Source organism: Orbicella faveolata, unplaced genomic scaffold (assembly GCF_042242905.1).
Source record: "Orbicella faveolata isolate gen_17 unplaced genomic scaffold, um_ofav_v1 contig_3, whole genome shotgun sequence".
In the NCBI taxonomy this organism is placed as follows: domain Eukaryota; kingdom Metazoa; phylum Cnidaria; class Anthozoa; order Scleractinia; family Merulinidae; genus Orbicella; species Orbicella faveolata.
Window position 1 is genome coordinate 17,657,896 of NW_028301558.1, and position 27,588 is coordinate 17,685,483.

Sequence of the window (27,588 nt, forward strand, 5' to 3'; positions counted from 1 at the left end):
GATCATGGTCTTCAGTCTTTCAGGAGACTGAAGGGGAATGGACATCCGTGAGAACGGAGGAAATTTTGGGCGTAAGGATTTCAGCATAATTATTTGCCTTCGGCCATGTGGACCCTCAGTTTTTAGACGATTTCATGTAAACAATTTCCAGACAAAACCGGATGACTTCTTCATCGTCGTTACCGAGTCGCAAATTAGGGCGAAACAAATTTCTTTCTTTTATTTTTTCTCAAAGTTTATTAATAATGGCGGCGAACTCGGAGATTATGTGAAGGGCTGTAGGCTAAGGAATCTTCGGGAAATACTATCTGAAAATCAATTTAATAAGGTGGCTCAAAACAATTTCCAACACTTTCCGAGACGTAGATTTGATGGCTCAGTTGATGCTATGAAAAAACTACCCAGTCATTGGTGAACACGTTGGTATCATTTTTGTGCCACAATAGGCTTCCATAGAAGCAGAATGCTCTGCTAAAACACCCTTGATTTTAACTTTAAGTACTTATACTTTAAAAACGACACGGTGAAACCCTTCTTATGATCGAATTATGATAATCAGGATAAAATACAAATTTTGGCAAAGTTTTAAAACGTTCTGTACTAGGATTCAGAGCCACATTAAATTTTGGAAAGTTTACCATAAGTACTTCTCTCCCGCGTGGGATGAGCTTGTCGTGCCTCGCGTGGGATGAGCTGGTGGCGCCTCGCGCGGGAACAGCTGGTGGCGTCTCGTGCGGGATGATTTTACTAGCCTTTGGGTTTCGTGTCCTAAGATTGAAGCCTTTTTAAATGCGAGGGATATTTTATCTCTTCATTGTTGTTGCGGAAACCATTGCAGTCAGCAATTGTCATAGTCTGGGCATTGTTTGTGTTTTTGTCATTGGTGATCCCAACAAGTCGCCTCAACAGTACTGAGTCACATGTTCTCGAGACATTTGTTCGCCAGTTTTCAAGGGTGTTTTACCATGTACTAAACCCTGTAAATAGGCCCTAGTTAATGACAATGGAAGAATCTTTCCTCCTGAAGAAACCGGCAAAGAGGCTGGTCTCTGCATCCACATACAATAAAGTACAAAAACATGACTTGCATCTGTTTATTTTGGCTTGAAGATGTTAGAATCAACTTTTTGCTAAGAAGCAACCGTAGGACAGGTCAACTCCGCCACCCAAACATTTGAACTTTTGACTGCGTGGTCAAGTAACTGTAAAAAGCTATTTTATGGAAGTTCACAGTAAACTAATTCTCAATTTCGTTTCACACATTCAGTATATTTTATTTTTATCCTACAGTGCCACTAATAATGATACAGATCCCTTCAAGTCAAGAATCGCAGAAATAGGCGTTTAAATTTATTTAGTATCTAACATAGAAAAATACTATTTACATATATGTAAAAATATCAACTTAAACATAGTATCTACGTACAATATGCATATTGTGCTCCTCTATCATTCCTATACAATTATTAAAACTATCGCGATTAGTTTAGGTTAAAAACATTTTCAGTTGTCTTTTCTAATGCATGCTTGGTCTGTAAAATACTCTGATAATATTCTATTATATAATTCTAATATAAAATATACTGCAATTATAAATTCAACTACCTAATATAAAATTTATCACTTACAGTCAGTTATAGTACTCGGTGTTCTTAACAATTTCAAAACTATCAGCCTGTTTACAGGCGTAACACCTCAAACTAAAATAAAACTACAAGTACAGCCTTGATACTAACAACAAACAATACTCGAACTCACAATACATATTGTGTACATTTCTCAGATGTCAACACGGCGGCCATATCGCTATTCCAAACTATACACCAGCCCAGTTTCATCTGTACAGTGTTAATCTGATCTGAAGTAAACTATTCACGAAAACCAGCAGAAAAGTGCTGGTTAACTTGAAACTATCCTCTCTTGTAACGTGTTTATCTTCCTGAAATTCCTTACAGTTCAGAAAATCAATGTGGCCGCCATGAAGACAATACATGATTCTAAGAGCACACGGTCAAAACTTTCCTTCAAACACGCATTTACATTAGTACATGTCGACACATAAGCTCAAAAACTATTTTCGCTAAGCTGTAGAATTTCAAGTCAACTAAAAATTAACTAATAATTTCGAACATCCAGTCTCAGATTGTTTTTATAGCATATAGAGGAATAATTCACTAAGCTTGACATTGAAACCCTGAGCTCGTTAATTTCAAACAAAAGAAAGTCAACATATTTTATCAAAAAACTAAGCCCCACAAACCCCACGAAACGTGACTTATCGCCAACATGTCTGCAGTACATTTTTTTTAAAAGTAGATCGATGGATGAGGCAACATAATCCAGTTGGAGCTATCAACTTAATGAGCCACAATACTCTCAGAAGTATCAATACAAGAAATGTATGATAATTGGAAAAGTGAATTCCTCTTTTGAGTTTGACGCTGAAAGGGTAAAGAAACAGAATTCGAGTCCAGGGACGCCCGATCTTATAATGCACGTGACCAGTGAGCTACCTATCGGCTTGGGTTCATATGATGCTGCAAATGTTTTTCAAACCGGACGCAAACACTGCACAGAAAGTAAAGATCTCGAACTATTTTTTTCTTTTTCTTTTTTTTTTTTTTAAGGTCGCTTCTAAAATAATACCGAGCAAAATGTGTACAACTCAGAATTCGCACTGAACTACTTTACTTAAAAATTTAATGCGAGAAAGAAAGAAAGCTAAAACACTCACCATGCCCAAAATATCTTCAGCGTCAAAAAGTTTAAATATGAGCGCGAGACTAACCCCTTTTCGGGTTAGTTTCTTTCTCTGAATGTTTTTAAACTGCATCTAATCTTTGTGATAACGTCCTAAATATTGTGGTATAAATGAGAGATCCTTTTTTCGCTACCAACGATGTAACAACATATCCTGACAACCAGAAAGGTACTAAAATAAAAGCGAAGTGAATTTCTAAATGATGTAACGCGCTATTTAGTGTAAGAGTGGGATAATCAAAAGCTCCTTCCTTCTTTGCAGGCCAGTAACCAGGATTCTTTGTTGGGCGTGCGACCGAGGCCAAAGTGGACCAGCCTATCGAAATATTCTTATAGATCGTCTGAGCCCTTTTACCCGTTAACACTATTGATTAGATAATTTTGGAAAAGGCATTCCTACATAAACGGGCCTAGCTGAGGACAGTGTGTACCGCTATCGAAAATTACCAAATGAATGTACTTTCGCTTTAGATTTGCCATTGTGAAACTAGAAATAGATTGGTTTGGTTGGTATTTAAACCGCCAAGAAGATACAGACCGTAACGTGATTTTTCTCTAGTTGCAACTTGATATGACCACAGGAAAAGCAACAGGTGATGTGTTTCAATTCTTCAATTTCACGTGCCAAAAACGTCAATCTTTTTCACCACCATGTACAAAGAGCCACTCCAGGTGAAAAACCATCCACTGGTTGTAAGGAAAACCACCGTTTAACAGTTCTAGAAGGTCATTAAAAGCACTCTGTACCACAATGTAAACATGACTTCCTGGCATGTTTCGGGACAAGATAAAACGGATGCTCGATGCTCAGTCCAGTAATTCGTCCAGCTCGTCACTGTCTTCACTGTCGTCAGAACGCAACATGAAATCCATCTCTTCTATCAATTCTGCAACATCCAAATCCTCGGTGCTATCAGAACAAGTGAGATTCTGAATTGCTGCTGTTGGTTTTCCCACTTGTCCACCACATGCCTCGGTCATCTTTTCACTGCCCATCCCCTTCGACAACGGCAATTTTGACAAAACCTCCCCCTTCAATCCACACAGTTTTATGACCTTCAGTCGACTGAAAGAAGTCAAACAAACAAGCTTGTCCTTTTCACCAGACAAAGCCATGCTGATGACGCTTTCCCGTCCTTGTACAATTTTTGCGAAGGCAACGGCTTTCCACTCACTTAAGTCCCACAAGAACACAGTACCATCGACACCATATGAAATTAGATACCGGTTTCCTTTCAGAAACTGACAAAATTCGACTCTGCCTAAATGCGCACGTGGTAGTTGCAGAGTAGATTGATCTGTTGATGTTTTGAGCGGGCAGAGGAAAATTCTGTCTGTAATGCAGTAAGCCAACAGGCCATTTTCTGGTGAAACTGAACAAGCAGTGAGTTTGAAGACCTTGGCGTGAGGCAAGCTAGTTTCAACTCTTCTCAATAAGCGACATGGATGTGATGTATGATCCCAAAAGTCGATGCCAACTTCAGAGCATATTATTAATTCCGTATTGTTTGACGCGAAACAACAGCAACAATCTTCAGGTGTCAGTCCTGGTGAGTCAAATGATGCTGATAGCACTTTCTTCTGAACATTCCATACAAAGAAAGACAGGTCAGTGATTCTCCGTATACAAAAAAAGAGTAAGGTGCTGTCCGCTGAGAATGTGAAATGCAGAACAATGAAATCGCCATTTGTTTCAAAAACGGAGTCAGGACACTTACCATGTTCCGTAGTCGCCTCATTAGATCCAGGCACAGTACGATACAGTAGTATATTAGTGCCTTGGTGAGTGGCAATTACTTTTCCGTCCGGGGAAAATTGACCCTTCTTCACTTGTTGCGACTTACCAAAAGGATGTGTCAAGAACGTGTTCAAAGCCAGGGGTGTTCCGTCATTCTTCATTAACGCAAGCGTGGAGTCTATATAAAGGACAAGTATGGCGTCTGTTGAAGCGAAGGCTGCTTGCATTGGTTCATCCTTCACAACTGGAAGGAAATTCGCAAGAAAAATGGTGTGAAAATCCTTCACAAAGATAATAGTCTCCTCATCATCTTCTTGAAAGCAATACCCACATTGCTTTTCAGGAGTAAGGGACAAGGGTCTTACGCCAGACACACTAGTTAGAATGGTACCACTCTCAAGAGACAGAGTGTGCAATGACCTTTGAACAGTCAAATACAAAAAAAATACACTGTCGTTTGCGAAAGCAAATTGTTCGACCTCCTTGATAACATGCACCGGATTTCTCCAGTAAGGGTAATGTTGACGTTGGTGTTGTCCTCGGTACAACTGAACTGTTGTCTCATCGCCCTCGAGTCGGATAGCGATCCACTTCCCATCTGGTGATAAACAAGACAAAATGCTAGTGAACAGGCCTTTCTCTTTTAAATCAGGGAGATTCTGCAGTTCCAGTGGTGCGTTGGTGAAGGTCTTAGGACCAAAATGAAATGCTTCCACAAACTTGAACTTCTGATTTGATTCCAAACGGTACCAAAATAAGTGTACTAATCGCTTAAACTGTGCAAATACTTCAGCCCAAGATTGTTGAAGGTGACGCCTTTCAAGCTGTGTAAATCCATCCAGCCGTTGAAGCAGTTCAAGCTGTACCCGCTCTTCTCTTCGTTCAAACTCTTTTCTTCGTTCAAGCTCTTCTCTTCGTCTAAACTCTTCTTTTCGATCAAACTCTTCTCTTCGTTCAAACTCTTTTCTTCGTTCAAAATTGTCTCTTCGTTCAAACTCTTCTCTTCGTTCAAACTTTCTTCTTCGTTCATACTCTTCTCTTCGTTTAAGCTGTTCTCTTCTTTCAAACTCTTCTCTTCGTTCAAGCTCTTCTCTTATTTCAAACTCTACTTCTCTTCGTTCAAGCTCTTTTCTTCGTTCAAGTTCTTCTCTTCGTTCAACCTCTTCTCTTCGTTCAACCTCTTCTCTTCGTTCAACCTCTTCTCTTCGTTCAACCTCTTCTCTTCGTTCAACCTCCCCTCTTCGATCAAACTCCTCTCTTCGTGCAAGCATTTCAAGACATACAACAAGGTTTTCAGGCTGATAATCACTCTTTTCAAGTACTTCAAACCGTTCAAGTCGTACATAAAGATGTTTCATCTGGATAACCCGTTCAAGCTCCACAAGCAGTTTACACTGCTTTACTTTGCTTTCTACTTCAGTTTCGTCAAATTGTTTAACCACTGAATTTAATCCAGTCAAGCTATTTAGTTTACTAAACTCTTCAAACACTCCTAACTCTTTCCAAATGAAAGTCCGCCGCAAACGTTCAAAGAAAAACAGATGATGGCAAACGGTGTTTAACAAGGCAATATTGCAAAGTGACAGCGACTTGTCTATACCAGAAAACAATACCCGACATTTCTCGAGCGCAGTTCCCAAATGACAAACGTAGGTGAACGGGCTCAACTGAACGCCTGAAGAAAAGGCCTGTTCAAGGGCAGATTTACCAGTTTGCATATCCCAAACCTGATATTTGAATATCTCATTGTAGTGAGAGATAACGAAATCACGCACAACTGTCAAAGTTGGCGTCTCCCCCCTCATCCGTGATGGACAATAGCTGCATACGGCCTTAAAAGGGTAATTGAGTTGCAACTTTTCCAACAGAGAGCACCACGCATCGTGGTGTGTTCGTCTTAGAATATTTAACAAGATTCTCATCGCTGGAACAGCAGAATCTTGATCTTCCCCTGCAGAAGGCCGAGTTTCCACAAGCAGTCTGTGAGGAAAACAACCACAAATTGCTTCACTCCCGTCAGTCTCATGACCCTGACCAATTTCCTCGGCAGCCCACAGACAAAGGTAATTCAACAAGCACAACCAACAACAGCCATAATTTGATTTAAATGAAAAATTGCAACGTTTTACAACAATGCACTGCTTATCAAGAGTAAATGAGCCCCATTCGTAGCTAGAAGCAATCCTTGAAAACTGAGGAAATTTCTCCACATTTTCGTTCTCCAAAGAAAACCATCTATCAAGCCGCCCAAAAAACAAAAACTTGCCATCTGGAGAGAATCTCAAGCACTTGCTCGCAGACATTAAATCGATAGAGGAAAACACACCTACACATTTAAGCGAATACGAATCAAACAAAGAGATATGTTTCCAGTGTCTTTCAGCAAACAGCTTCCTATCAGGAGACAGTGCAAAGTTGCTGCTGTATTCAAGACTCTTACAAGGCAACTGAGGCATCGTATTCAATAGTAGCCAAGGGGCTGAGTCACCATTTGGGATAACAACGTTGTCTTGGACAACATTAGATGCATTCTGTAGACAAGAATGCAGAAGGTAAGGACATTCCAAGAGAACATAAATATTTCCTTCAAGAGCTGAGCTCACCCCACAGAGAATTTCTTTCCTGCCCTCACCGTGAAACTGACAGTCTGCCGCAAGCTTATAATCTTCAATAAGGGAATATATCTCAGTTCTTCCGCTCTGTATTCTGTTTTCAATATATTTGAAACTTGTTAAACAACTGAAAACTGTTTCCAATGAATCCTTCCTTGGAAATCCTCTCAAAAAGCGAATGCCGAGGCGTAAAACGTAGTCAAACAAGTCAGGTTTCATGAGGGTAACTTCCTGAGATTGCTCACGGATAAAGCCAAAGAGAATTTCATGGATAACATCTTTGAGATAATTGGCTTCAATGTTCATGTCAATGAACAGTTCCTGAGCCTTGTTCTCGTCAGTCAACCACGTAGGAATCAGATTGTGCAGGAAGGCGAACGTCTTCGAGAACACCATAAACAGGGAAAAGGCATCTAACACATGCTGCTTGGGAATACTCGATTTTTCTCTCTGGAGGACGTACGAAATAAACGAGACGGGAAGCGGGGCAGGAGCGGTAATGGCACAACCAAACAACTTCTTGAACAAGCTAGATCCCACTTTGTCAAAAACACGCTTGAAATTTTTTCGGAGGAAGCTGTCAAAGTCTCCAGGGAAAAGATCAACCAGCTGAAATGACTTACCTGATTGCACTGGAGCGTTCAAGTCTTTGGCAATGTAGAACGCATACAAAAACGATCCATTGCACCTCTTCGCCAAGTCATCCACCGAGAAGGGGAGGCGGGAGAAATCTACGTTCTTTTTCAGAAACAATTTGATGTCCTGCTCGTGCTGCTGATAAAAATTGTCGTGTTCGACATTCCCGGCGCAAATTCTTACACAAGGATTGTACTTTTTCAATCTAAGCTGCACCGTGTTTTCAGGGCGACTGGTAACGAAGAACACAAGCCAGTTTGGAAGCAGAGGAAAGCGGTTCATTATAAGATCAAGAAAATCTTTCCTGGACTCGTACTGCGTCTCATCCAGAGCGTCAACAACCACTAACTTTTTCTGGTGACAAAAAGTAGAGTTGCACTTACCAAGAGGCTCTTGTAATAATTTAGTAAACAATTCCTGAACACCTAGATTAGAATTGCCTAAGAACTTTCTTATACCACCCTCCCCTCCCATAATGCTATTGTACTCACTACTGCATTCACAGAGTTGATTAGCAATAGTCCCAAGAAGATACCTGGGATCATTCCTTGTACTGTCATTGTGACGGCAAAAGTAGGCAGCTCCTAAGTTTCCAGCTTTCCTCGAGCGCTGTGCCAGGACTCCCGCCATCACACTCTTGCCAACGCCTGGATCGCCTAAGACAACATACGCTCTGGAGTCGCCAGGATCACTGAACCATTCGTCAAAATCTTTTAAAAGCCACTGTCTTGTAGCTGCGTCACAACGCTCGGCAAAAAAGGCGATGTCTGATTCGCAATTGGCAATTTCTGTGAACAAGAATAAAATGACACCTATTAACAGGTTAACCTTTATACTGTCAAGCAAATTATATTTAAACCACTGGTTTTGTCTTTCTAAAGACAAGCACGGGAATACAGGAATACAGGCTGCAATATCATTCATTGCAGGAAAGGATATGTCATAAATTCCCTTGTTTTCGTATCAAGGGATATGTGACGGAGTCGCAAACTGTCCAGCTCCCAGTTGGCTTGATAGCTCAGTTAGTAGAGCACTACACCGGTATCACCGAGGTGATGGGTTTGAATCTCTTTCATGCCTGCATTTTTTCAGGCTACATTTTGTGTATATAACAGGGATGAAGTCTTTCACGGAATACTTATAATTACGGTCGTCGAGATTCCTATCGCGTATGATGACAGCGTTGGAACTGGCCAATGTACTCTAAAAGTTCAAGAGCATTCAAGGAATATTTTTGAGGACCGAAAAGGAGTTCTCGTCATTCTCCTATTTTTAGTTTGCATGACATTTTCAAGCATTTCCATCAGACTATGACAGTTAATACATTAATAACTTCCAGAGAGCTCCAGTCCCCCAATTTATCAAAATGAATTTTAAAGGGCCGGCTACATATCTATGAGTTGGTTAAGGAAGGATCACAAACAAAACGTCACCTATTTAACGGCAAGTCCGTATACAAGAGACGTTCAAGGAAAGAGAGTGAATCCCCCATATAGACCTTATACCCACGGTAATCCCTCTTATATGTAAGTTATTTTTAAAAATGGTACCCAGATCTCCCGAGGATGTTACATGCGCAATGCGTGGACAGCCAAAGCGACTTTCTGGAAACGGGTGTGAAATGTGGTGAAAAGTCATTTATATGTTCGTTCTTCAAAAGACATTTCATAGCACAGATTATTTCTCCACTCTCAGCCGTCTTTTTGTTCGGCTAGCCTTTCCCGTTTGCTTTCTGCTCGTCTGGCTGTTCATTCTTTGCCGTTCATTCGATTTTAGAGACTTCAATCACGACGGCAACGGGTACAACGGCTGTGTACGAATGCGTTGTAATTCTTCGCTCATTTCTTTGACGTTCTTTACAAAACAACAACGTGAAATAGCCACATTCTGCGTAGAATGAAGCTTGCGGCTGACTGTCAGTTTCACGTTGGCAGAAAGAAAGAAATTCTTCTTGGGATGTGCGCAGCTCTTGAAAGAAATATTTTCGTTCTCCTGGAATGTCGTTACCTTCTACATTCTTGTTTGCAGAATTCTTCTAATGATGTCCTAGAGAACGTCAAATACGAAAGCCAATTTTTGAAATTTCTTTTCCGAATTTTGATGCTATCTTACATAGTCTGTTTTGGATATCTCTGACAGTGATAGAAAAACGGAATGAATCTAAATTCTTGCGAGATTCGTGGGTTGCATTTCAATCGACGTTGTCCCTGGCATTGTTGCTTAAACTCCCTTTTGTTGTTTGGGCGGGGAGCGTCTATCTGCACTTTGGACCATCTGTTTGTTCGGTCACGTTGTGTTCGGGCATTCGTTTGCTTTGCACTGACTCGTTTGGCTGCTCATTTCTCTACCGTTCATTCAGTTTTTCATTGTTTCGGCAGGAGACTCCGATTAAAGTTTCAAAATGTATTCAAACAGCGACGGCCGAAGCTCTTTCGTTCCTTTGATATTCTTTGATATTAAAATATCAAAGGAAGGCATCCTCATAGTGCTGGAGGTTTTCCTTAGCTTTTTTTTTTTGTTTTTTGAAACAAAGCAACACATAAACAAATCCTCCGCAAAAACATCCACGCAACGCGCGAGCAACACGCGGACGAACTGGGTACCCTCTGTAAAAAGTAACTTAAGGGGGATAATTACCCTGGGTATAAGGCCTTCATGGGTGATTCACCCTCTTATCTTGATCTTTTCTTGGTCCATAATAATTCAACAAATACGAGTTAGTAAAAATCAATTTCTTAGCAGCACTTTTGGATGAAAGCCTATCTTCTGCGATTTAACGTGCTTCGCATTCCTTCGATGCCTGCCTTGCGGTTCGTGGAAGTCAAAAGAAGCTGAGATGCTTGTTCAACGAAGACGACGCTTCTAGTCAAAGGAACTGATATTGCTGAATCGTTTATTCGTTTCTGATATCCTGACACTTCTACAACAGACTTCTAAACGGCCATTCCCATGCTAGCTATACTTTAAACTTTTGGTAACAAAGCTGATAATATGCTTTCTGTTTTCCATCTGTGAAAATAAATGTAACCAATCCTCGCACGCTGAGCATCGACAAGCCACAGAGATTCCAACACCGTTAGATGAAAAATAGGACTTAACATGTAGCGCCGTTGGCACAATCACAAGCGGCGAAGGCGCAATTTAAAATACTACATGCAGAGCCATCCAGAGGCATCAGTGCATCCCCAGTACATTAAGTTCTCTCAAGAGCCATTTCCTGCTTTTTGGCCTCAGAGATTCCAAAACATACTAAAGATTAGCAATTACTTTGATTTCTAGTTTTAAGATTTCAGTTTTGTACTAGGTTTATTTGTGTTGCCTACTGTCATTTTTCATGGAGCAAAAATTCATACACGGAGTTCGCAAGGAGTTTCGGCGGAAATGGTTAATTTCAGGAGTATTTTTAAGCACGCGTTCTTGAAATTTAATTAAATTCCAAGAGTATTCACGACCCCTGTACGAAGAATGCAAGCCATAGCTGCGAAAAAAAAATTCTGCAAGTTTTTCTGTCGTTTGGTGTAAAGTTATTACAAGTGATTTTTCTAACCTTCAACAATGGTTTCCTTCTTGGGAGAAACTAATTCTGTCAAATCATCTAGCTTTTTCCTGACGTATTTCACATCATTCTCCATTTCATTTAATTGGTCCTGTATGTTGTCTTCATCTCTCTTCCACTCCTGGAGAAGTTCCTTGTAATGCTCCTCCACTCCTGGGTCCATACAGGCATTCTGAAGGTGATCAATAGCATCTCCATAACTTGTTCCTCCTAACCTTACCAGCGCAGCTTTGATGTCGTGCCAGTGGTTGTTGAAGCTTGTGTCATCAACAGACGCCTGCTCAGCATGACCATACACCACATTTCTGAAGTATTTAACACGGGCAATATCTGCTTCAGCACTCATGTCTGCTGGAGGAGGAAGCGCATCCCAGCAGTAAAATCATCAGGAGTGTTATATCAAAGTTTGCTGAGCACACTGATGTAGGAATGGCTGGATACAATTTACCCCATTGAGTTGGGTTTAGGATCTTTTTCTTCCCTTTCTTGGGCTTGTATAGAGACTGTAGAATGGTCTGAGCTGGAGGGTTGGCCAGAACTGTGTGAAGGTTTCCTGGTGCAAGGATACTGTTGAATGTGTCCCTGAGGGCCTGGGATCCAACATCGACCAGAAGGCGACACAATCTGGCATAATTGGTGGTCTCCTTGGTCGATGACGTAACTTGAGGAACACCAGCCATTGAATGTCTGCATCAAGTGAACCTGTGGAAATGAAATGGGGGAAAATGAAATATGCAGTAGGATGAAAACTGTACTAACAGAGGGGCCAAATGCTTCATATGTACAAAATTCCGACAGTACTGTTGCAAGATCAGAATTTCAATTTCATTTTCTCTTGATAATAACATTTCATAAAGTATGCAGAGTTATGATTGTCTTTATGACAATTACAAAGTTCTGCATATTTTAGCCTGCGAACAGGCTCCTAGCAAGGACAGAAAAAATTTCGGTGAGCGCAAAACAGAAGAATTCGGAGGGTGAAGCAATCGGGGCAGGACCCACCGGGAGCCTGTCTGCAGGCTATGTATATTTTAAATTATCTACATTTTCATTACAATTAATTAATAATTAATTTTTAATTGTTTAAATGCCAGAAATCACAGGGCTGTTCTAGCTTTGTTATCATTGTTGCTGCTGATGTTATTGTAATAGGTTTTGGAATGTGTGATTCCAGAAAATATTCATTTACCACAACAACCAGGACTTAATTGATAATAGGTCGTGTTCTTATTCTCGGTATTGGACTGGAACTAGCTTGCAATGGAGGCTCAAGCAGGGGAATATCATTAAAAAGAGAAAAATGTCATTTGCATTTGAAGAGACTCCCCGCATTAGCCTCAGTTGCGAGCTAGTTCCAGTCCAATATTGGGAAAATGAATATGGTCTATTCCAAGGGGTTTGTTCCAAAACTGGAATTTTTAACAGGATCGGGTTGGGGGTTCAAACCAAGAAACCCTCCATTGGAGGAGTATGGATATTTTCTGGAACAAAAAGTATGAACACAAATTTTAAAACAATCTAATTTTCTCAAAAGTGCAGGTACACAGGTACAGTTTTAATACACATGAATGTATGTTCACATGAATCGTGCTGATCAACTTCTGTTTTCATCCAGTCATATGTTAAAATTTGGTGCATGCTGTTGTAACTTTTCTAGTTTTGCCATGGCATGAAGCAACAGTGACTATATAGCAGTACTCCCCCGGGAGATGACTGCCGTATAAAAAGGACGGGGGTGCTCATTGTACATTTTAGGAGTTAAAAAAAGTAGTTTTGCTACCTCTTGGGGTGTTCAGCCTCAAAAGTCCCACAGTGGGAGCTTTTGTGGTACATTTTAGGGTATTGAGCTTAAAAAGAAAAATATGACAGGAGATACAATGTAATGTGTTGTTTTATAATTGGTACCTCTTAGGGGTTGAAAAAATTTCAAGCCACGCCCACAAAGCAGAATCTTGGTACCTCTTAGGGATTCTTTTCAAATTCTCCGATGGGCACCCCCATTTTTTTTATGTGGGAGTCCCCCTCCCCCCTTCAGGATTACTCCACCAGGTACCTCTTAGGGGTTGAAAAAATTTCAAGCCACGCCCACAAAGCAGAATCTTGGTACCTCTTAGGGATTCTTTTCAAATTCTCCGATGGGCACCCCCATTTTTTTTATGTGGGAGTCCCCCTCCCCCCTTCAGGATTACTCCACCAGGTACCTCTTAGGGGTTGAAAAAATTTCAAGTCACGCCCACAAAGCAGGATCTTGGTACCTCTTAGGGGTTCTTTTCAAATTTTCCAATGAGCACCCCCAATATTTTTATGTGGAGTCCCTCCCCCCAAAGATTACTCCACCAGGATGGCCCAATTTTTAAGGAGCCCTTTGGGCTCCTAATTTCAAAAGTTAGGAGCCTAAGCCAGTTTTTAGGAGCCCAGGATAAAATTTTCCACAGTCAATCCTGGAGATTGGGGAGGTGGGGGAAGGTGGCGGAATTGGGGGGTGGTGTTGAGTGACTAGTGGAAATTCAGGGGAGGGACCTGGGCGCCACCCCTTTCTCTCTATTGAGATGTTCCATGAGACACTAACTGGTCTAATATCAATCAAATTTGGGGAATCAAGCGCTCAGTGAAGTGATCAGGACAAATACCATTATATTTTAAGGTCAAACGGAACAAAATTCAATAATTGGTGTATCCATGCAACTGCTGCAGCTATTTTTACTTGTTTTTGAGTATTGCGATTCTATTCTAACAAAACAAAATACATTGTACAAATCATGAAAATATTATGCAAGTTTCAAATGAAAACAAATAAAAATGAAAGAGGCATCTGGGGGGATGAATTTGGCCTCACTGAAATGTGCTTTCCTCCCCCAGGCTTGGGACATAAGTAAAAACTAAATGTGATTTTGAGATGGCATTACAGCATTATTTTGCACCTACATTGGAAAAAATTTATTCTCATAGTGGGCGGTCAGTCACGACAATTCTTTTTATAATTTAAACTATAAAACCTTAATAGTCGCATGAAGAATTGCCAATGATGTTTTCTGTTTGCCGGCGAGGTACTTGGATATTTTGACTTTTAAGCCATAAATTCCTTTCAGAAACAAAAGAAATACATTCAGTACATCTAAGTGTAGTTTTCCAAAGAATTGGGGAAAAAAAAAAAACCAAGAATTTAAACAAATTTATCTTTATTCAATTGTAAATATAATGTCAGCAGTATCTTAACTCCATTTCCAAAATTATTCGTCGTCAAAGTAGTTATTTTGCAACTGCAATCAGTAAGATATCAACAGAGACACAATCCACTGGTATACACAGTGAACATATTTTATTCAATACTGAGCTTGCAATGCATTATAGGGTGCTTTTCAATATGACTGTTCTCGGCTGTTTTGTGATGGGAGAGAGACTTTGTTGCATGTTTTGGCTCATATTTCTCGTGATAAAAGTAAAAATGGACCACACTAGCTGTTGTCTTCCGTTTAATTTAATGTGTGCATGATTTTACGACCAATTTCATGAGAAACATCCCGGCCGGTCAGAATGTGCATTAGCCAGGACTAGCCAGTGAAAATCCTTAAATTTACCAAGCACATGCACAATGATCAGAGATGATTGGCGGGCTTTTTACTGGGAATTGTTACTGTAATATGTTGGTGGAACAAAGTTACAATAAGGATTGTGCATGGTTACAAAAGATTGAAGTCATCTGAAAGATTAGATGGGAATGAAAATTCATGAAAATTCATGGCACCCACTCGGGCTCCTGGCACAACAATTTAGTCGCCCACACTCATAACTTAGGCACCTCAGGTGACTGGGCACCCATTAGGCAGCAGCCCTGATGGGGCATGCCAGTCATCCTCATATCACTGCTTAACCAGTTCCCTACATTGTGTAAGGCTTCCCAGACTAATCAATACTGCCTGTTTCTCAGGGCAGAAAGAGAAATAACAGAAGGAAGCAACATTCACAATGAGTGTCCATCACCTTCCAGAGACCAATGTGCCTGCTAACCATTAAGCCACTGATTAATTCCTATGTGGCAAATACAGTAATATTGAAGCTATCAAAAGTGACCAACTTGGAAAGTTGGAAAAAGTGGTCATAGCTGGAACTCAGGTCAAAAAACTTGGTTGCCTACCAGAGCTTCCTCTAGCTTGCCAAAAAGATCTTACAAATTTTTATTGAAAATTAAGTGGGAAAAGTGCAGCGCATATTTTTAATGAAGCCCACATTATCACAGCAGACTTCTGGTGCAGGGGCCTCATAGTTAGCATGCTGACTTCTGGATCAAACAGTATTCTAGGTCCAAGCCCAGTGGCCAGGGACATTGTGTCAAGTGCTAATGGGCAAGACACTTTACTCTCAAAGCGTTTCTCTCCACCTAGGTGTATAAATGGGTACCAGCAAATTTAATGCTGGGGGGTAACCCTGCGATGGTCTAGCAACCCATCCAGGGAGAAGTAGAAGTACTCCTAGTTGCTTCATGCTACAGAAACAGGCAATAACTTTTGACAACCCTGAATAAATACCTGACTTTCACTGAGCGAGTACCCAAGATATTATGAAGGATGTCATGTATTTTTAAATGCAGCTTAAATAATTAAAAGATGTGTGCCAGATGTTTCATTCCAATTGTTGAATCTGTCTTTTGTACACTAAAGCTTACACATGTAAGTAGCCTTGAATGCAAGGTCATGGGAATACTGAAAAGGAGAAAATGATAAATGAAGAGAGGTACTATATTTTAATTAGGTTGATGATGAAATGAGAAAGATGTATTGTTCATTATGCCACAAACATGGGACAGCGGAAGCATTGTGGTGAGACCTAGTGGTTAGGGTGCTGAATTTGTAATCTGAAGGTCCCAGGTTCAAATCATTCCCCCTGCCACTAGATGGATCTGTTTTTGGTGGTCTCCGATTCAACTCCTCCGTGCGTTGTAAATAGCTCCAACTGGTCAGCCTCCTGCCAGTTGAGATTTTTAACAAGTTTCTGACATGTTCAATTTACAATGCTTGTTTGCTTATTTCAGTGTCTTCAATTTATTGAGTACTGTAGTGCTAAACACTTCAACACTTTTACATAAAGTGATTTATTTATATTTCAATATTAAAGAGGAAATCAGAGTCCCTGGCCGGATTCAAACCCATAACCTCCCAAACTGGGTTTGCCAGATCAAGGTTAGGGGGATTTGAATCCTGCATGACACTCAAATTGTCGTCTTATCATATAATAATTTGAGACATTGGACACTTACGGCTGTTTACAATTTACCCCAAAATTCTGGAATTTTTGGTCAGAATGTAAATGGAAACAAAAAATGTTTTGCTGCAACCAACCGTAAAAATGTCCTAAATAACGGATTCTCTTGAAGGGTAGTCCAAAATTTTCCCACCAAAATATCCAAACAGAAAATGAACTTATCAATTGCAACCCTTCACCAGTTTCAGCTGGCATCTTGGAATTTAATGCAGATCAGGTCATATTCAAGGCTTTCTAGGTAAAATGGCCAGTCCTGATGGAACTAATACCACCAGGGATTTTTGCTTAGCATTCAGAAAAACCGTCCTTACTTGATGAACCGGTTTCTCTGGAAATTTATGGTCCCACATTACTGGTTGAGCTGTTCAGTGATCGAACTTGCTTATGGTTAGCCAAATGTTGCAAAATTCAACAACTTGGACCTTCATATTCAACAACTTATATTTATGTTCAACAACATATATTTATATTCAACATTTTATATTTATATTCAACGATACGCATTTTCTTTCAACTTCAACCCAAATTATTTTCATTCAACAAAAATATTTGTTCAACTTCAACCAAAAATAATATCATTCAACAAAAATATTTGTTCAACTTCAACCAAAAATAATTTCATTCAACAAAAATATTTGTTCAACTTCAACCGAAAATAATTTCATTCAACAACAATATTTGTTCAACTTCAACCCAGATTATTTTCATTCAACAAAAATATTTGTTCAACTTCAACCAAAAATAATTTCATTCAACAACAATATTTGTTCAACTTCAACCACAATTATTTTTATTCAACAATAAAGTTCCCGGACATTCAAAATAGTCATTCAACAAAATTCCCCGTCCCACCCCCTGAACTACCCCGAACGCTGTCACAAATCCCTAGTGTTTTGGGTACCCAAAACACTAAAAGCGTAAAACTGATGCAAGTGAAATCATCCACAATTCTGCTCAAAACCCATTTATCTTCTTATGAAGCTTTGTCTCAATAAATTAAAGCGTTCTTTAGCTTGATATAAACACAATACGTCTCTGAAAATAGTCGCAATTCATAACAGACTGTCTGATCCGAGTCCGCAGTTATAAAGACATATAAAACCGAATTCACGCGCCAAAGATCCTTGTATGAACATGCGCTTGGTGCCTATCGATAACCCTTGAAATGCACGTTATTTAAAACGAGAAAGGCGCTTTCTAAACCTCCGATAGTGCGGCGATTAAAATCAATATGCGAACGAACGGCCGTCACGCAATATGCAGGTCTCAAGCTGTGACCGACCTCTGTATGTGTTGCCTGTCGGAAATAAACTCTGGCTTAGACTTGTTTGTTGCGCTTTCCTTGACCATCCCTCCTAGTGTACGTAGATTTTGCCGGGGAACAGTTCTCTATGCCATGAAATAAGTTTTTTGCTTCGGAGACAAAACCAAAATAAATATAAATAAAGTATATACAAGGCTAATCCTTGGATACAGGGAAAGTCTTAGACTTGTTTATTTCTCGCTCTTTCCTTAACCATCCCTCCTATTAGATTTTGCCATTAAAGCAGTTTTTTTCTTCGGAGACAATTCTGTAAAAAATGCAGATAAAGTAGACAAGACTACGTCCTTTGAACACTGGGAAAGTGGGATACTTTAATCCCTGGTGATATATGGGTATCCCTTTCCAATATGCTTGTTTGTTATCGTTTCTTTAATTCAGGGTAGCCAAATCGACCGAGGATTAAAAGGCAAAGCAAACCTTTTATATCTTCATCTTATATATTCCGGCAAAATCTACATATACTAGGAGGGATGGTAAAGGAAAGAGCGACAAACAAGTCTAAGCCAGAGTTTATTTCTGACAGGCAACACATACAGAGGTTGGTCACAGCTTGAGACCTGCATATTGCGTGACAGCCGTTTGTTCGCATATTGATTTTAATCGCCGCACTATCGGAGGTTTAGAAAGCGCCTTTCTCGTTTTAAATAACGTGCATTTCAAGGGTTATCGATAGGCACCAAGCGCATGTTCATACAAGGATCTTTGGCGCGTGAATTCGGTTTTATATGTCGTTATAACTGCGGACTCGGATCAGACAGTCTGTTATGAATTGCGACTATTTTCAGAGACGTATTGTGTTTATATCAAGCTAAAGAACGCTTTAATTTATTGAGACAAAGCTTCGTAAGAAGATAAATGGGTTTTGAGCAGAATTGTGGATGATTTCACTTGCATCAGTTTTACGCTTTCAGTGTTTTGGGTACCCAAAACACTAGGGATTTGTGACAGCGTTCGGGGTAGTTCAGGGGGTGGGACGGGGAATTTTGTTGAATGACTATTTTGAATGTCCGGGAACTTTATTGTTGAATAAAAATAATTGTGGTTGAAGTTGAACAAATATTGTTGTTGAATGAAATTATTTTTGGTTGAAGTTGAACAAATATTTTTGTTGAATGAAAATAATCTGGGTTGAAGTTGAACAAATATTGTTGTTGAATAAAATTATTTTCGGTTGAAGTTGAACAAATATTTTTGTTGAATGAAATTATTTTTGGTTGAAGTTGAACAAATATTTTTGTTGAATGATATTATTTTTGGTTGAAGTTGAACAAATATTTTTGTTGAATGAAAATAATTTGGGTTGAAGTTGAAAGAAAATGCGTATCGTTGAATATAAATATAAAATGTTGAATATAAATATATGTTGTTGAACATAAATATAAGTTGTTGAATATGAAGGTCCAAGTTGTTGAATTTTGCAACATTTGGCTAACCATACTTGCTCACTTCATCAGGCCCAGTCGCACTTAATGAGGTTGAACAATTGGGCTCTATCACTTCCATATTAGAACATAATTCAACCCTCCAAGCTGCGACCATTTTAGTCGCCATGGCAACTAGAATTCTGGAGTTGGCGACTAAATTAGAATGCAAGTCGCCAGCTCGGCGACTAAAATTAACGTGACCTATGCGTCAGGAGCTTGAGCGGACTATCATCCGGAGCGAAAAGAAAAACGTTCTGAGCATTAAGAATTCACTTTGCAAAGCTAGTTGTTGTGGGATTTTAACCAACAGAAATGAAGACTGAATAAAATGAAATGTTACACGGTAAACAAAGATCAAAGAATTGCATTCAGTTGAGCTTGGGACGCGACGAAATTCGTTCCACTCGACTGAACTTTGGCACGTGACAATTTTACCTGGAAGCGTGAGACAACGTACACAATCCAGTCATTTGTCATCGAAAAGAAGAGGAATTGCAAAAGCTTGGAAAGCTCAACAGTGACAGGATCCACAATATATATATTTGAGAAACATCCAGATGTATTTGAGAAACGTATTTTGTTTCAGTAGACACGAAAATACTTGACCTTACAGCAAACTTGATAACACAAGCACCGGGGATTCTATAAATAAAAAAAACTGTGATGAAAAGCGGCTCGCAGTTGTTAATAAATTTCACTTGTGTGAATGAACCTGGGTTTATTTTTAAATTGTCAAAGATTTCATCGATAAAAAATATCCATCTTGGTGATTGCCCTAAAACTTGTGAAAGTATTTTTGCGCTGAGTATTCACGTTCCGCGGTTCGCATATTAAATTCAAAATGACAAACAATTTGAGCGTGAACTTTTCTGTCCATTTCAATGCAGTCTTTAATTTTCAGATGAAGTTTTATATCGTTTGCTTATTCAAGCAGAAAACGAGGTTGAACATTTAAAAAAGATCATAAGCGATAAGGTAAAAATAGTGTTCACTTTATGGTCTCAGCAACAATTTGATGCCGCCTTGATAAACATTGGAAAACTTTCCGCCATTCAACTGCGAATGAGGCTATCTTATTTTAACTTGGTATAATCTGTGTCGTTTCCCACTGCTCCTATCGTGTGAATTATAAATGATATACACAAATATTTCTGTGTTTTGTGAAGCGACTTTTTTTCTTAATTTTCATCAAATATTTTCGCAGGAAAAATGGCGGTAAACATACGTTTCATTCATACATGCTCACGCTTTTTGATGGTTGATTTCACAACCAGCGCCAGTGCTCAAGCAAGAGTTTTTAATGAAGATAGTCTGAACCTTTGGTTTTTGATATTTCTGATGTCACTTGTAAATCGATGGAGCTATTTGAAGGCATGTACATTTGCATTATTATAACCATTGTAAAAGATTTATTGAAAGTGAAAGCCAATCAATTTAAAATGACTGAATGAGAACTGTAATCAACTCACAACACTGTTGCAATAATACAGTACTTTTTCATTGTGATCAGAAACTATTTCATTTGATCATCAATCATTCCAATAAAAGCATATTTGAATCAACATTAGGTAGTTCTTTCACTGAACGGGACTTCAATTTACTTGGTGGTTCAAGGAAAATGTTATTAATAATACAGTTAGATGATAATAAGATTATTATTTATTATTAATTAATTATTAATTTATGCATATATTTTGGCGACTAAAATTTTTCACTGGCGACCAAACCTGAACAGTCAGTGGCCAAATGGCCACTAAGGAAAAAAGTTAACTTGGAGGGTTGCAATTGGATCCCTCCACAATCAAACAAAACACTGTTTGAGAGAGTTTGATTGCATTTGATTTGCAAACTAATCGAACCCAATCAAATTCAATCGGGCACAGTCAAAAAAGCGAAAATTCACCATAAACACCACCAGAAATTTAAACACACTGTCTTAGTACAGTACAGCCCAAAAATAATGCACGCGCAAGAACTTCTTTTTGCGTCCGCAAGCCGTCAACTTCTTGCGGCTTCTTGCGGGTCGCTTGCGCTTGGATCCTGCAAGACGCAAGAACTTCTTTGCGGTAGGAGTTAAAACCGCAAGAACTTCTTTGCAGTTGGATTTTCAACCCGCAAGAACTTCTTTGCGCTAACACTCTTAGCACGCGAAAATCCGTACCAAGACAGTACCGTCTTGGCGACGGGTTCTAAAAAACACAACTAACAGACACAACGAAAAAAACATAACTAGCGCCGCACTTACCGTAAGAAGCATTAAAACGACAAATTCTTAACTCTTGACAATTTAAACTCTAAAGTTCAGTTCAGACAACGAACTTTTCATGAGTCTAACTTAATTCGAATTTGGACCGATCCCCGGGAACGACCAAAGAAAAAGTAATGAACGGATGCGCGTTTGATGAAACTTTGAATTCGTTGATCGGCGTGAGCTGCTGTTTACATGTTCCACAAAGCTGTATTTCAATCCATCAAAACGTAAACAAATATAACAGAAGAAGAAGTTGATTCTCAGCCGTACCGACTAACAAACAAATCGTCGACCTTACTACGTATACGGCTACCGTTACACAAGAGATCTTGGGAAGCTTCTTAATGATGTGACTAATATTATAAGTTCTAAAGTGTAAGCCATATAAAGTCTAAACGCTGTTGAGGTCGTCCTTGGAGAGAGTTTTCGTTCGCGAATAAATTAGTCGGTAGATTGTATCTCTGACAGTGGGAAGATTTTGGTCACGTGCTAAGCAACCTGTGAATCGAGAGTGTCTCAAAATAACTTTACAGATTGAGACAGAGATAAGGCCTTTGGCTTTTTGTTGGTCTATAATTATTTTCATCAGTTTAGTAACAGTACATGTTTTATCGGTTGGTTCTGAATTAGATACTGGGTTCACTTTGTTTTGCTTTCCGGTGACATGGAGGAAATTTTACTGTTTACAATATTATTACGATGTGTCCCGGAGTCCCGGACCCGCGGTCTGATAGCGGCGCGAAATGAGTTTATTTGAAATGGCTTTTTCTGTCCGAGACAAAGGTTAAAAAAACACATATTTACTGGGAAGTAACTTCCAAGTGTAACCCAAATTTTGAAACAAGCAAGTTTCTCAGTCGGCGAAAACAAGCACAGGACTACATGCATGCATGACAAAAGCGTGACTTTTCACGCATCAGTAATGTTTGAAGAGTTTATGCAAATTCAAGGCGCACATCAACATGATTGTTATCAGTGCATGCTGTCTTGAAAGATTTCGTTCAATGGGATTCTCTTCGAAATAAGAGGGATGCATAAGGCAAACTCATGAGATTTCGCTGTTCAGAAGATCATTTATGTGGTTATCACAACCATAGTTATACCGGTAATGTTTTACCGCATTGCAAACAGGGTAGAATTTACGAAGTTCGCTTCCATAGGCGACTTTCAAGTTTCCTTGATTACTGTTTGTTTAGAAACACAAAATATATTTTCTGCAAGGGCTTTTCGCCTGTAATACTAATTCTGCGAAAAGTTCTTAAAGAAACTTACAACATCGTAGTGCACACGCAGTCTTTGCGGTTCAGTGTGCGATTTGAACGAAAGTTGTCTTCGCTCACATATCCGCAAGAAGACGACAACACTTCGGAATGATAATGAATTTTGCATTCAGAAGCAAAAACCGTTGGACCCCAGACTAACTACATCGTAGTTCGATTTTTCTACGTGGACTGTTTCTTCATGAGCTTCATTACTTGGAGACGTTTTGTGATTGTCGCATAATCTGCCAGCAGACTGTTCAAGTGATCGAAGGGCTTTTTCCCCGTAGGTATCATGAACACGCGAGTGCGTTCGATATTATTTTCACAGTATAAGCAAACATAAATCCAGATCTGGTCTCAGCTGTTGGAAATATATCTCTACCCACTGCAGTGACATATCTTATGGATAACATTGCGAGCAAACGCTGAGCATTTCGACCACCAACATGGCACTTATAAACGAACAGACTGTTTGACCTGCAACAACTTCTTGCGCCTTGTTGCGGCTTGCGGTAAGATTCATAAGTTCTTGCGGCTTCTTACGGCTAGATTTTCAACTTCTTGCGGCTTCTTGCGGTTAGACTTTCAACTTCTTGCGTTTCGAATGTTCTTGCGGGTAAACCGCAAAAACACGACATGTTTACTTCTTGGGGCGGTTTGCGTGTTCTTGCGGCGCAAGAACTTCTTGCGCCACTTCTTGCGCGTGCATTATTCTTGGGCTGTACTGTAACAGCCACAAAGTTATAATTAACTAGTAACCTCTTTATTGAGAGTTCGATTGTGATCGATCACCGAATTTTATCAAACCCAATCAAGGGATTGATTCGAATAGGTTCGAATAGGTTCGATTGAGTTCAATTAATGGAACATTTGACTTGATTTGATTAGTAACGTCGGGAATTGCTAGACAACCTACATCTTTGTCGACAGGGATGAACAAGATTGATCAAGAATTCCATTCTTCAAGCAAAGACTTCATACTGTACATTCATAACAGCACTCTTTCTACTTATAAAATATATAATACATTCGATTCATAGTGTCATCAGCACGATCATGATCATTACAATTAGCCGCATGTCAGTAATATGGAACGCCAGAACTGTCTTATGATACTTTTTTTTATTATATTGGGTGGTTATGTCATTATATTGAGTAGTTATGTTATTATATTCGGTGATTAACTCATTATACTCGGTGCTTATTCCATTATACTCGGTGCTTATGTCTTTATATACGGTGCTGTCTTCATTATATTCGGTGCTTATTCCATTATATTCGGTGCTTCCCTCGTTATATTCGGTGCTTTCTTCGTTATATTCGGTGCTTTTTTCATTATATTCGGTGCTGTCTTTATTATATTCGGTGCTTTCTTCGTTATATTCGGTTCTAACTTTGTTTGGTGTTTTCTTCATTATTACGGGTACTAACACTATTATATTCGGTGCTCTCTTCCTTATATTCGGTGCTCTCTTCCTTATATTCGGTGCTCTCTTCCTTATATTCGGTGCAAAGGCCATTATATTCGGTACTTCCTTGTTCGGTGCTTACTTCATTACATTCGGTGCTTACTTCATTATATTCGGTGCTTACTTCATTATATTCGGTGCTTACTTCATTATATTCGGTGCTTACTTCATTATATTCGGTGCTTACTTCATTATATTCGGTGCTTTCTTCGATATGATCGTCACCAGTCTTCGCAAGGGGTCGTACAATTTGGAGGTAGTCTAGGGAAAGCCGGGAAAAACGGGTGTCACGAAAACTCAGACCCCGAAACCTCAGACCCCGAAACTCAGACCCCTCGAAATTAAAAACTCAGTTGTTATCACCTGAATTGCTCTATGGCCACAATGGGGCGAGATGTTTATCTTCTCCGGTTTATGTTGTAGCGTCGATCGAACGGTGAAACACAAATATTTAACTTCTCAGGTTTATCGCTGTCGCGTCGGTCAAACAGTGAAGAACTAACAAAGTTTAGAACAGCAGCCGACACTGTTTTTCAAAACAGACCTTTTTTATGCAATCGTATGCAGCAAAAAAATGTGTTGTTCTCTGAAACATACTCGTTTGATCGCAATCTGCTTTTGACTTTATGTGCGTTACGTGACTGTCGGCACGTAACCCGCAGAAATTAACAAAATTTAGAGAAAAAAAAAAAAAGAAAAAAAGAGTACATAGAGATAGCCATGTTTGCGTTCCAACTTATAACGGGAATAGTGAAAATTTCTTACAGGAAACAGTAAGTTTCAAACCAAACACTTCTATTTCTTTCTTTTTTTTTTTTTTCATACCGCTTGGATTAGTTAATTATTAAATCTGCCTTGTGGCGGGGCCTTCGCGCCAGTTTTCAATTTTCTATAAAATGTTTAAGCAAGCAACCGGAACGATGATCCTGCTGGTATACGTTGGATCAATAGTGATCTAATCGGCTTTACATATAAAATGAAGAATACAAAAGCAAAAACCGACACAACTTCTGGTTCTTTCCGTTGTGGCAAAAACTGTGCTACTTGTCCCTACATTTCTGACGGACTTACTACATATACCTTCTTTTCTACTGGGGAAACGCGCGCCATAAAATCCAACCTGACCTGTGACACTAAAAACCTCATCTACATGATTCAATGTAACCGCTGTAATTTACAATACATAGGAGAGACGAAACGACGATTAAAAGACCGATTTAATGAACACCGCCGTACCATAGATAACCCTAACAACAAATCTAAACTTAATACAGCCGCCGAACATTTCCTGTCCTCTCCTAACCACACTGCTAACGACATGCAATTAATCCCCATCGAAAAAATCGTTTCTAACCGAGACTCTATCCGTACGGCCAGGGAAGCTTTTTTAATTCAAAAAGGCAGAACAATTGATCCTAATGGTCTGAACATCCGCGAAGAAACATATTAATTGTTTCCATTTGTTTTCTTTTATTATGTTCTTTTATCATGTTATTTTATTTTACCGTATGCTTATCTTCAATTTACACGATCAATTACTTTTGCGTAGTCCGGTATTACGTAAATATCGGCTACATAAAAACACGCACCAATGTAAAATCTTCCATTGTACCTGAAGAAGGCTGGTTTGGCCAGCCGAAATATAGTACACCTTCAAAAAATCATTCTACGTTGTGTCGGTTTTTGCTTTTGTATTCTTCATTTCAATTTTCGTTCACTCACATTTCGAGACCAGACATGGCGGTTCAATCGGTTCGGCCTTCACGTGCTTTTTACGTGTTGACTTTTTACGTGCCGACAGTCACGTAACGCACATAAAGTCAAAAAGCAGATTGCGATCAAACGAGTATGTTTCAGAGAACAACACATTTTTTTGCTGCATACGATTACATAAAAAAGGTCTGTTTTGAAAAGCAGTGTCGGCTGCTGTTCTAAACCTTGTTAGTTCTTCACTGTTTGACCGACGCGACAGCGATAAACCTGAGAAGTTAAATATTTGTGTTTCACCGTTCGATCGACGCTACAACATAAACCGGAGAAGATAAACATCTCGCCCCATTGTGGCCATAGAGCAATTCAGGTGATAACAACTGAGTTTTTAATTTCGAGGGGTCTGAGTTTCGGGGTCTGAGGTTTCGGGGTCTGAGTTTTCGTGACACCCGTTTTTCCCGGCTTTCCCTAGACTACCTCCAAATTGTACGACCCCTTGCGAAGACTGGTGACGATCATATCGAAGAAAGCACCGAATATAATGAAGTAAGCACCGAATGTAATGAAGTAAGTACCGAATATAATGAAGTAAGCACCGAACAAGGAAGTACCGAATATAATGGCCTTTGCACCGAATATAAGGAAGAGAGCACCGAATATAAGGAAGAGAGCACCGAATATAATAGTGTTAGTACCCGTAATAATGAAGAAAACACCAAACAAAGTTAGAACCGAATATAACGAAGAAAGCACCGAATATAATAAAGACAGCACCGAATATAATGAAAAAAGCACCGAATATAACGAAGAAAGCACCGAATATAACGAGGGAAGCACCGAATATAATGGAATAAGCACCGAATATAATGAAGACAGCACCGTATATAAAGACATAAGCACCGAGTATAATGGAATAAGCACCGAGTATAATGAGTTAATCACCGAATATAATAACATAACTACTCAATATAATGACATAACCACCCAATATAATAAAAAAAAGTATCATAAGACAGTTCTGGCGTTCCATGTCAGCGTCAGTATAGTCATGGACGTTAGCTAACGCGTGTATGCGAACATTTACATGTACTCTTAGAAGTAGTGTTGGGTTGTTTAAGTTTACACCTACTCCCGGCGCCCCCAGGAGACGTTTTAGCTATAGATTGACTGTAATCAGTCCATCTAAGACGGTATAAATTTCTCCAGTTAATAATTTCCCCAGTTGCTTTTCACTGAATCTTTGAAAGTCTTGAAACAGAAAGTAAACCTTATGTGAGCTAAACTAAATGAATATTTAGTTTACAAATCATGAAGCATATCATATGCTTCTGACAAATCCCAATATTAATGGCTTACCCTGAACTGTCTTCACAGCTTCACAGGAACATCATCTCATTCAGCTGATCTTCCAGACTTTCTCTTTCAATGGTGATAAGAGCAGCTACGGAAAATGAGACACATATAAACAACACGTAAGCTTAGTACTTCACTGAGCCTTTTATAGTACGTGTGTACAGCTCGTTTGTGCGAAACCGAAAACACTTCCTTGTTCTGGGATTCCAGACTCCGGTCCATCAAGGTCGCTTT

The 27,588-nt window shown here is 39.4% G+C and overlaps 1 pseudogene across 1 annotated transcript; it reads right to left on the bottom strand.

Annotated features, from left to right (window-relative positions):
* Positions 1-1,248: 1,248 nt before the first annotated feature.
* On the bottom strand, positions 1,249-27,572 carry LOC110066631 (uncharacterized; annotated as a pseudogene). The gene is made up of 3 exons (XR_016209634.1): positions 27,358-27,572; positions 11,294-12,004; positions 1,249-8,534 (listed from the first exon to the last, which is right to left on the bottom strand). The product of XR_016209634.1 is annotated as an uncharacterized LOC110066631 (transcript).
* Between the last annotated feature and the right edge of the window lie 16 nt (positions 27,573-27,588).